Source organism: Pleurodeles waltl, chromosome 10 (assembly GCF_031143425.1).
Source record: "Pleurodeles waltl isolate 20211129_DDA chromosome 10, aPleWal1.hap1.20221129, whole genome shotgun sequence".
Taxonomy (NCBI): Eukaryota; Metazoa; Chordata; class Amphibia; order Caudata; family Salamandridae; genus Pleurodeles; species Pleurodeles waltl.
In genome coordinates, this window is record NC_090449.1 from 685,507,574 (window position 1) to 685,519,808 (window position 12,235).

Consider the following 12,235-nt stretch of genomic DNA (forward strand, 5'->3'; position numbering starts at 1 on the left):
CAATTGTGGTCTTACAACTTTATTGGGGATCTCGCGTATGTCTACACTTGGTATTTTAACTTCAGTATTGAGCATACTTCCCATGAAGTATTGATATTTATTAGGAAATCCTTTAGGATAGGGCGTGACATCAACCGTAGCTTTTATAGCAGCCACAATCTCTGTGTCTGGTTTGGAAATCGAACAAGTCACTGCGGCCACAGTGGCAACTGCCACTGCCTACTTTGCGGCTTGATCAGCCAAAGTATTCCCAGCAACTTATATTCCAACGCGCTGGTGTCCAAGAGTATGTACAACATGGACTTTAGGTAGCGTCTCCTTCAGGTCTGCTACCTTCCCCCACAGCAGTCTGTGTTTTATGGTGTTACCCTTTGAATCTCTGAACCCATTCAAGCGCCAGTAATGTAGGTATTCATTCAAAGACTGGACACAATAATACGAATCACAAACAAACCGTGTGAACTGTGTCGGATCCGTATGTTCTAATGCCCATCAACAGAGCTTTCAGCTCAGCCAATTGTGCCGTTCAATCCCCTAAGGTTTGTGTATAAGTATGTTGGGGGCAGAATTTCTCCCCCTCCATATGGCCGCTCACTACTGCACATGCAGGAGAATATTGGTGTTTTGTCTCCACCGCCGGTTGCGCAGAGCCATCGGTGTACATGACTACTTGATATTGATCAATAGGCAACGTGTCAGCGGGAACTGGATATTCAACTTCATATTGCAGAAATTCCTGAGTTTGTAACTTTGGGTCAAAAATGTAATCTACATCAGTGGCTGCTAAAGACGTAGCCCATTGTATCCATCGCAGGTGAAGTGCTTTTGCGTTAGGAATGCTCGCTTTTGTAACAGCCTCCAGGGCCGGAATAGGGGAAACAACTATAATGCGTTTACCCTGGGCAAGAGGTCGTTCCTTAATAACAGCCATCTGTACAGCAGTGAGAATTTTCTCTATTGGTGCGAATCATTGTTCAGCAACCGAATACAAGTGGGACTTGTAGCCAATCGGGACTGTCTCACCTTCATTAAATGTGACATACGTAAACCCAATGGCCCCAGCTATCACCCTGATGACCAAATGCATCTTATTGTCCCATATATGTAAATGTTTTGCAGCTAGGAGATCTGCTTGTAACTCCCGAAGAGTACGTGTATGTTCAATTGTCCAGAATTTGCTTGAAAAATCAGGGCGGATTAATTTGTATAAAGGTTTTATGCATGTAGCATAATCAGGAATGTATGTACTGCCAAAATTTAGAAAGCCCAACAATGATTGGAGTTTCTTAATCATATTAGGTGGGTGCAATGGTGCACACTTTTCAAAAATTGTGGTGCTAGGCTCTTACCTTCATTCGACAGCTCAAATCCCAGGAATATGACGCTGAGGAAGGCAATTTTAGATTTTTTTAAGTTACATTTGTAGCCAATTTTGGCAAACCGTACAACAATGCGGGCTACCCGTCTTAAATGTTGTAGTAACCCGTCATCCGTGAGATATATATCATCTACGTATGACAATGCTTCAGGGTCCAACTCGTGTAAAATTGCAGTCACACGAGCCTCAAACAGTCCCGGGCTATTCTAATACCCCTGAAGCAAACAACAGAATTTTTTCTGGGAGCCTAACGTGCTAAAGCTTGTCAAATCCCTGCTTTTGGGTGCTACATTCTGGCAGGAGAAACAATTCGAGATGTCTAAAGTCGTTTTGTATTTTTTCCGCACAATGTTGTTCATCAGTGCGGCGCTATGTGAATTTTGTATAGCATACGTACGTGTATGTCCGTTCAAATATCTGTAGTCTAAGACTATTCTATATGAATGGTCCGGTTAGCTACAGGGAATAAGGGATTATTCATCGGTGAGACACAGGGTTCAATTACCCCCTGGTATTCCAGTTGTGTAAGTATTTCCCTCACCGGTGCCCTTGCTTCATGTTTTATTGGATACTGCGGTTGCGGCTGAGGTTCACCTTTAATTGGAATTACATGATATGCGGAATCCCTATCCCACCCTGTGTGATTTCTATATAAGGCAGGTGCTTGTGCTAGAGCCCATTTAATGCAATAGGACTCCTCGCGTTCCCCTGGAACAAGTGGTGAGAACGAAGGTTTAATAACCTCATCCCCAACTGGGCAGGTGCGAACAAAGTCAGGCGGCCAATCCTGTTCAGCCAGCAAAATGTCATATATCTTGACTACACGATCCCAAAAGATTGCATTTATATTGCGTTCAATGTCTCCTTCCAATTGTAAAGTCACTGTATACACCATATCGGGTTCAGAGGCACGCATATCTGCTGTTTCAACTTGTATGAAGTCATCAGTTGCTTTCACCTCCAGATGCTCTAGAAGATTCAGGCGAACTATTGTGACCGCTGCCGCGCTGTCTAGCAGTGCTAGTGCCCATGTCTTGTTCTTCAAGAGAACTCTCTTCCTGTGTGGCATGTCTAACTGAGACTGCTGCCACCTTTTTCTTCGGTTTCTCTTCCTTCTTGACAGAAACCTCCGAAGAGCGTTGTGATTCCTGTCTTGGTTTCACGTACTCTGTTCTCCGCTCTGACCGCCCACCTCTCTCATTTCTCTTTTCCGATGAGTCATGAAAGGAACGAGATTGGCGTGTATCAGTGTATTGATATCTATTAGGCGTCTTCAAATTATCCCTATTTCTGAGATTATACCTATTCTGTGGGGTCTCCGTACGCGGAGATTCTCCCCTTTCTTTTTTAGGTGTCTGTTGTTTTTTCTCCCAGCGCTTCTTATTACCCTCAGGTTGTTGTTTAGCATTGTCTTTACTAATTTTTCCTTGGAACTGTGGTTTTTGCGGTCTAGCCCCTAGGCTATCTCGACCGATACTGGAACATGTTTCCGCTATTATTTTAGGCAGTTCCCGCTCCTGATCTAGTTGCGGGACGTCACGAAGACGCATACGCACCGCAAGTGCAACTGCCTCCCCTTTAAGATTACTTAGTATTATTGAGGAAACTGTGGCAAAATTGCCCATCAGTTGCATTCCTAAATCTAAGGCTGGGGCAGCCCTGTATTCATCCTGAATCTGTTTAAGCACTTCTGGTAGGTTGGCCAAGGTCGGTGTACCGTGTGCCGTTGTATAGAGTGTGGCAAACACCGTGCCCCATGTATTACAATGTTCCACTGTGGGAACCATGCCAAATGGTAAACACATAGTTAATATTCTATGTTTGTCCTGAGGTCCCGTATGGGGAAATACTGCCTCCAGCGTATTCATTTTTTGTGCCAGCCAAAATGGAGTCTCCTCCGGTTTTGCTGGAACTTTACCCATGATAGAGTGTACAGTCGCCGGGTTTATACCTGGAGCTACTGCATGTGGTTGTGCTGGAGCAGCACGCGCTGGGTTTGTATTTAGTGACTGCATCACAAATTGTACTAAGCGTCTATATGTAGCCGTTAAGTCTGTATATAAACGACGAACTTCAGCCACCGGCATATTTGCAACCGCGGGATGTGGTGTATATGTGGCCAATCATGGCCAGGTCAGACCATCATTACTCAGTGGACCTAACCTTACTGGCAATATTGTATGGGGTAGGGCGCCATCAAGCCAATTATTATGTTCTTGATAAGATAGAGGTATCTCTAGGTATGCATACGCCCTGTACTGGCCAGGCACGTTCGCAACCGTATATGTGTGAAATGTATTTGTATTCCCATCAACTGCTGGAAATGTGACCCAGGAGTAGTAAAGTTCTGTTCTATAGGCTGCATGGGCAGCCACCACAAACGTGACTGGAGCACCCTGGATCGTAAGACCATGTGCAATCAAATGTGTTGTGAGCGGCTGTCTCATATTAAGAGCTATTTGTATTACCTGGGGATTCGCCATTAGTAAAACAGCGATGGTTCAGAGAAGGCACACCAGAACGGGATCTTTCCTTTTAAGGTTCACGCTTGAACAACCATCCGCTATATTTAGGGTTACCTATATTGCGGTGGTGGAAGTCCTCAGTGCCACGAACTGAGGGATCATTATCATATATGAGACCGTAAGAGACTGGTGGACCTGAAAATTAGAGCCAGACCAATCGTTGGCCGCGCCATTTTGCGTAGGCTCTCATTATCCTAATGAGACTACTGGATTTTTGGGCGGCAAGATCGTTCACAATGTGGGGGACTAAGTCTAACCCATTGTCACCCCAAATCCGGGTTGAGCTCAGGCTAACTAGCAGTGCCTCATCTCTCCCAAAGGGAAGAGACAATTTGGCAGCCTAGCGCATGACATCTTAGTGCTTCCCAGGGAAGTCGTGGTCACTCAGATCCCAACCAGTTCTCTCATACACAATGTGGTCTCATATATAAATGACAATGGCAGTTTGAGTTTTAAAGATTGGTTTAATAAAACAACTGCATTTTAGATAACAAGGCGTGAGCCACAATAACCAGAATCATACAACACAGTAGGATTGAAATAGTAACAAGGAGAGTGAAACGTAAGAATAACGCTATCATAGTGCAACTAGATTACGTTCCTTCTTCTAAGTTCTATTTCGAGCACAGCATGTTAAGCTCTAAGCCTGCCTTTCAGGTTCCCCCGGGAGGACATCGACCCTCATACCTGAGCAAAGGCCTGTGATCAAGACCAGCATCCGCAACAGGGCAGTCAGCGTCTAGTTATGGGTTCCTGGTCGGAATCTCCCTCTTACGTGTACCAGGACTAAGAAGTGTTTTTATATCTAACACGCTGGTGTTCTAAGAAATGTCCCTACGTAAGAATGTGTACTTTCTACAAACCCTAAAGACTAAACTTCTACCACGTCTATCGGCTTTGTACCAGACTGTATCCTTGATTGAAGCACAGAGCAAGCAAGAATGTATTGTTTGAGAACTTCAGTGCTGAAGTAAGTTAAACAGTGTGATAGAAGAAAATAAAACAAGACCGTGACACTGGTTATTGTAAAATAACAGTGCGAGGCTAAATAAAATGCATCTAGGGCAAAGTGCACAGAGGCCTAATACTTTAAGCAAACACGCAGAAAGCTACATTAAAAATGGCTACACTACAAAGTAAGGTGTTTAATTACATATCCTAACTAGGTGTGTAGAGTGACTATTGGTTAAAAAAGTTTTGAACAATCTGCTGTCTGCGACACATTCCTGCAGCTGTGTTTTGATGTCCCCCCTCATTTTCCCTGGCACCATCCTCCTCATCCTCCTCAGGCAGTTCTTCCTCGGGCTCATATAGGGGGATGTTCCTCCTCACACAAATGTTGCAGGATAGCACATGCAAGTATGATTTTGCAAACAATGTGTGGGGCATATAGGAGGCTGCTCCCTGTGATGTCCATGCACCTAAATCTAGACTTCAGGATACCAAAGGTCCTTTCTACAATGGTGCGTGTCCTCCGATGTGCCTCATTATAGGCACGCTCTGCTGCTGTGCTTAGGTTGGGGAATGGGGTCATGATCCAGGGTTGGATCCCTTAAACCTGATCTGCTGAAAAAGAAAATAGGAGTGAGTATTTTGTTAGTGCTTGCAACAGGAATGTCATGTAGCATGGCAGTTGATATCTTGTGTCGTCTGTGACTCATATGTGTTTGTGGTATTTTGTGAGATCTGGGGCTTCTGTGAGGTTTCTTCTGCAGTGGGTTGTTTGACTTGACAATTTGTGGTTGTCTTATTTACTTGGGATCTATGATTTTGATTCCAAACTGGTGGTCAGTATGTATGTACCATGCAGTATGTAGTGTCCCACATGTTTTAGTGTGCTTTCACTGGAGGGGGCATAATACTTCACATCTCCATAAGGTGGCAGCCCTGAGGTGTTTAGTATTGACAATGCACAATTGTCCTATGTGTGACTTGGTTCTAGGCAAACCTTTGTTGTTCCCTCTGTCAGTGGCTCATGTGCAACCCTGCACCTACACTACCAAACTTGATCCAGGTAACCTGGCTTACTGCATTGTGGAGATGGATGTATCTGTGCAGAAAGGGCCATCTCCCTGTACATCTGTTATTTTGATGGACAATTGGCTCTTGCAGTGTGTGCAGCAGTTTGCAACAGAGTCAGCATCATCCTGTTATGTGTCTCATGGTGTTAGACCTGTAACAACACACATTGCACAATTAATCAAGGATTTATAGAGCACATTAATCACCCGTTAGGGTCTCAAGGTGCTGGGGGGGAGTTTTGGTCATAGAGCCATGTCTTGAGGTGTTTCCTGAATGTCAAGAGGTCTTGGGTCTGGCGAAGGTGGAGCGGTAGGGAGTTCCAGGTCTTAGTGGCTAGGTAAGAGAAGGATCTTCCTCCGGCGGTGGTGCGGCGGATGCAGGGGATGGAGGTGAGGGCGAGGCTGGCGGAGTGAAGATTGCGGGTGGGGGTGTGGAAGTTAAGTCTGTCGTTGAGGTAGGCTGGGCCTGTGTCGTGGAGGGCCTTGTGTACGTGGATGAGGAGTTTGAAGGTGATCCTCTTTGATACTGGTAGCCAGTGAAGATCTCTGAGGTGGGGGGAAATATGGTTGTGGCATGGGATGTCCAGAATGAGGCGGGCGGATGCGTTCTGGATTCTTTGCAGCTTTGTTAGGAGTTTGGTTGTTATTCCTGCATATAGGGCGTTTCCGTAGTCCAATCGGCTGCTGACCAGGGCGTGGGTGACAGTTTTCCTTGAAGATTTTGCAGAGCATGCAGAGAGTGTTGTAACAGGAAAAGGAGATGGCAATGACCTGCTGAGTCATGCTGAGTGTGGAGTCCAAGAGGAAGCCTAGGTTGCATGCATGGGTGGTGGGTGAGGGCGCGGTTCCTAGGGAGGTGGGCCACCAGGAGTCATTCCAAGCTGAGGGGTTGATGCCAAAGATGAGGATTTCTGTCTTGTCTGTGTTTAACTTGAGGTGGCTTGATTCCATCCAGCTGGCGATGGCGTGAAGTCCGTTATGGAGGTTGTTCTTTGCAGTTGTAGGGTCTTTCGTGAGGGAGAGGATGAGCTGAGTTTCGTCTGCGTAGGAAACTATGTTGATGTGGTGGGTTCGATGTTGGAGAGGTGGCCATGTAAACGTTAAAGAGTGTGGGGCTGAGCGAAGATCCTTGGGGGACGCCACAGATGATTCTGGTTGCTTCTGACGGGAACGGTGGGAGGCGGACTCTCTGGGTTCTGCCTGAGAGAAATGACGAGATCCAGTTGAGTGCCTTGTCACGGATTCCAGTGTTGTGAAGACGTGTGTGGAGAGTGTAATGACATACCGTGTCGAAAGCTGCGGAGTGGTCCAGGAGGATGAGTGCTGCTGTTTCTCCTTCATCGAGCATGGTCCTAATGTCATCTGTGGCAGCAATGAGTGCAGTCTCGGTGCTGTGGTTTCTGCGGAATCCAGATTGGGAGGTGTCGAGTACACTGCTGTCTTCCAGGAACCGGGATAGTTAGCTGTTTACGATTTGTTCGATGACCTTGGCTGGGAAGGGGAGGAGGGAGATCGGCTGGTAGTTCTTGGGGTCGTCTGGGTCTGCCTTTGGTTTCTTCAGCAGGGCGTTGATTTCTGCGTGCTTCCATCTTTCTGGGAAGGTGGCTGACTCGAAGGAGCTGTTGATGGTTTTGCAGAGGTGGGGGGCGATGATGTTGTTTGCCTTATTGAAGATATGGTGTGAGCAGGGATCCGATGGTGATCCGGAGTGGATGGAGGCCATGGTGGTGGCGGTGTCCTCTAAGTTGATGGGGGTCCAGGTGTGGAGGAGGTGGGTGTTGCTTGGAGCATTGGGTTCTTGGGTGTTTGTAGTCAGCTGGTGGGTCTGGGTTTGAAGCTATTGTGGATTTCTTCTATCTTTCAATGGAAGTGGGTTGCCAGTGAGTTGCATAACTCCTATGATGGTGGGGGTTCATTGGAGCAGGTCCTGGGGGTGGAGAGCTCATTGATGATGCCGAAGAGCTCTTTAATGTTGTGAGCATTGGCGTCAATGACGTTTTTGAAGTGGGTCCTTTTGGTGGTGCGGATCAGTTGGTGATGTTTGCGTAGGGCATCCTTGAAAGCAATGTGGTTGGAGTTGGTAGGGTCAAGGTGCCAGGTTTTTTCCATTCTGCGACATAGCCATTTGGATTCCTGTAGTTCTGGGGTGAACCAGCTGGCCTTGATTCTGTGGGAGGTGTTTGTTTGTTTTTTGAGTGGTGCAAGGGTATTGGCGCAATCTTCTATCCAGCGATGCAGGTTGGTGGTGGCTGTGTTGGGGTCCAGGGTCCCAGAGGGTGGGGCCCGGGCGAGAGTGGAGATCAGTTGATCCGTTTATATTTTACACCCCTTCCATGCTACATACTGCTTGGGGGGGTGTCGGGTTGGCTATGTGGCCTAATGTAATTGTAAATGGTTCATCTTCCAAGTTGTACTTCCAGTGCATGCCACGTCACTGTCACTGTGTGTTTTGACATTGGTCCCTTGTAGCTCTAGAGTGGCAGCCGTCATTTGTCCATAGGTGTGTATCCCATTGTGTCAGGGTGTACAACATAACTACCTGTGTCACACCTCAGTGTCTTCCTGCCCATGTGTTAATGTAGTGGTGTATGTATTTTGTGTCCTACAGGGTTACTGTGCTGTGTGTATATTGCCAGGTTCATGGACTTACCGACAGGAAGTGCAAAAAGAAAAAGTGATGGACAGAATGCTGAACAATGTCAAACATTCACCCCCAGTACAGAGATCTGGGCCTAAATCCATCATTTATTTGCTACCCATGCCATTCCAGTTTGGACCCAGCCATACACAAACCAGTCTTGACCCTGTTCCCCAGGGGAACAGTCCAGCTCAAACTGCCAAGCCAGGTCCTCCCTGGACTGGAAACAAGCATCCTAGGACCGGTTTTATGGTATAACCCTTCACCAGCCAGGCTAGCTTGACTCCAGTGGCATGGGGAGCATGGGACCCTGTTGTCCTGTTGGGCTATGATGTTGCTTGTGTGTGTTTTCTTTAAGTAGTGGTGTGTTTTGCCTCATTTTAATGCCTGCCCCGTCCCAGGTGTTAAAATTTGACGTAAATCGGGCTGCCTCCCACCCGTGTGTCATTATTGCCCTGTTGGATAAATATGGCACTAAGGTGTTTGAGTCAATTTTTTTATGGGAACGCCTACCTTGCATCTCATTGATGCAAGGCAGTTTCACGCATCCTTAAAATGATGCAAACTCTATATTTTTTATGCTAGGCAGGTCCAGCTTCAAAATATAAATATGGAGTTAAGTTTGCGCTGGATTTGCATCAAATAAAATGATGCAAATCCGGAGCAAACAGAGTATAAATATGGGCCTAAGTTTATTGGTGACAATTCCATTGTTAGTGCTCTTTATGTCACTTCATACATCAAAAAGTCAGAGAAAACTGTGGTGAAGGAATCATAGGAGGAGATTTCTGCAGAAAAATGTTTATCAAAGAAGTTATAAAGTTTAAGCTTGAAAATATTCTCACATAGAGAGATAAGCTATTTTGAGTGCTGTGATAGGTTGAGTACAGCTAGGTTGTTCCCTAACGTCTATAGGAATTGTTTGGGTTAGTCTAGGGCTTGCCAACACACAAACAAGAGTCTTGAAATAACAAATGTGCTGGATATTTACAGTGATCAAGGCAAATATGGTGTGGATGGTTGTGATGGTTGTTTTTTTTTGGCATGCAAAAGGTAACCTAATCAACCATTGAATACTTACTTTTCGACTTGTCAAACTGCTGAGAAAACATACCTTTTCTACTTGGCACTTATCCAGCTATTCAAACCATGGTGATCTGAAACAGAGTTACTGGCACAATTTGATTATTATGAAGACTCCTTCAATGCTGTAAAAGGCAGCATTCAGTCCAACTACCTAAACATGTTAAATTAAGAAATTCAACAGGAAGAAACAATTGCTACTGAGATTGCAAAATAAAGTTTACAAAGCAGCCAGAGTTCTGTACCTCTCAGCCAAGATCCTCTTGAACAGCCAATAATAGAAAATAAAGCTGCTAAAGTGATGAATGAAGTAGAGACAGCAATGCAGCAAGCAAGAGATGAACATGTTAACTTGGAAGAGTTAGTAGAGCAACTCAATAATGAGCAGCACAAAATATACATGTAAGTCAAAGAGAAAATAGAGCATAGATTCCTTCATGAAAACCAGAAATGTAAATGTTCAAGCTTGAAACCAAATATTTTGTATGTCGGTGGACAAGATGGAACTTGAAAATGTAAGTTTTGACCACCTTTTTACAGAATACTACAGGTTCTATTTTATTGTGTGTAGTACCCACACCTACAGGATTAGATGCACACAACATCAAAGAAATTACTTTACATTGCCTACTTATGCTGCATGTTCAAAACAAGAATAAACTGGAATACAAAATCGTTACCAGGAGAAGCTTGTCACAATGTTTTCAGAGTTTTAAAGAAATTGAAACTTGTTATCATCGATGAGGTGAGCATGGTCTCAAACTTAATGCTCACCTTTGTGCATTTGAGAATGGAACAAATATTGAAGACAGAGTATGATGTATTTTTTGTTGGAAAACATGTAATTGTTTTTGGTAATTTGTTACAACTTACCCCATTGAAAGGATAGCCTGTATTTAAGACACTCTTACATGAAGAAACTTGTAATTCTTTAGGAAGTGTTAGAAATGTCAGTATTTGGTTGGATTTTCACTACAAAGAACTAATTCATCAAGAACTGATATGTAATATGAAAATATTCTGAGGCATAGCAGAGTAGGAATACTGTCATAAGAAGGGAAACATTGCTTATAAAGAACATGTTTCCTTCAAAAACACCAGTTTATGTTTGAATTCATTCAACAAAGAAAATCACTTGTGTGTCTAATGCCTACACTTAAAGAATGTACCTCTTTAGTTGAAGAATTACTGCAACTGGAGAAAGCACAAATGTTGAAATTAATTTCAACTGATGCAATTGAACACCAAGGAGTGATAGTACTGTTAAGTGAAAAACTACAATAAAAACACAGGGGCATATTTATACTCCGTTTGCGCCGAATTTGCGTCGTTTTTTTCGACGCAAATTAGACGCAAAACTAACTCCATATTTATACTTTGGCGTTAGACGCGTCTAGCGCCAAAGTTCATGGAGTTAGCGTCATTTTTTGGCGTGAACACCTTCCTTGCGTTAATGAGATGCAAGGTAGGCGTTCCCGTCTTAAAAAATGACTCCCAGGCATGTGCGTGGTATTTATACTCCTGGGCAAAAATGACGCCCGGGAGTGGTCGGGGCAAAAAACCCCGCATTTGCGCCTCTTTTTAACGCCTGGGTCAGGGCAGGCGTTAAGGGACCTGTGGGCTCAGAATGAGCCCAGAGGTGCCCGCCCCTGCCCCCAGGGACACCCCCTGCCACCCTAGCCCACCCCAGGAGGACACCCAAGGATGGAGGGACCCATCCCAGGGAAGAAAAGGTAAGTTGTGGTAAGTATTTTTTTTAAAAAATGTTGTGGCATAGGGGGGCCTGATTTGTGCCCCCCTACATGCCACTATGCCCAATGACCATGCCCAGGGGACATAAGTCACCTGGGCATGGCCATTGGGCAAGGGGGCATGACTCCTGTCTTTGCTAAGACAGGAGTCATGTTAATGGCGTCTGGGCGCCCCAAAAGAATGGCGCAAATCAGGTTAAGACGATTTTTTTGCCTCAGCCTGACTTGCCCCATTTTGGGACGCCCAAACGCCATTTTTCCCCACGCCGGCGCTGCCTGGTGTACGTCGTTTTTTTTCACGCACACCTGGCAGCGCCAGTCGGCTAACGCCGGCTAACGCCGGCTAACGCCATTCAATAAATACGGCGCCCGCATGGCGCTTCAGAATGGCGTTAGCCGGCGCTAATTTTTTTGGCGCAAAACTGCGTTAGCGCAGTTTTGCGTCAAAAAGTATAAATATTGCCCACAGTTCTTTGGAAAAGTCTGTTTCCAAAACTGCAGCATTAAAAAAGTGTTTACATGTTTGTAAGAACTGTAGAGTGATTTTGCGGCATAATTTAAATGTTGAAGAAGGATTGGTTAATAAAGCCATGGGTAAGTTAATTGATTTCATTTTGTATCCAAACCGAAATGAGGTTCAATATCTAGCAATTCAATTTGATGATCTTGAAGGTGTAAAACAGATTGCAAGGTCTGTTGCTTGTTTCTTAATTGTGTTTGACTTGTATGTTCAAAGAAAGCAGTTTCCAATATCTCCAGTATATGCTGTAACAATACATAGGTCTACAGGTTTAAGTGTAGATGCAGCATTTATTAATATAGTCAGCAGTATATTCAAG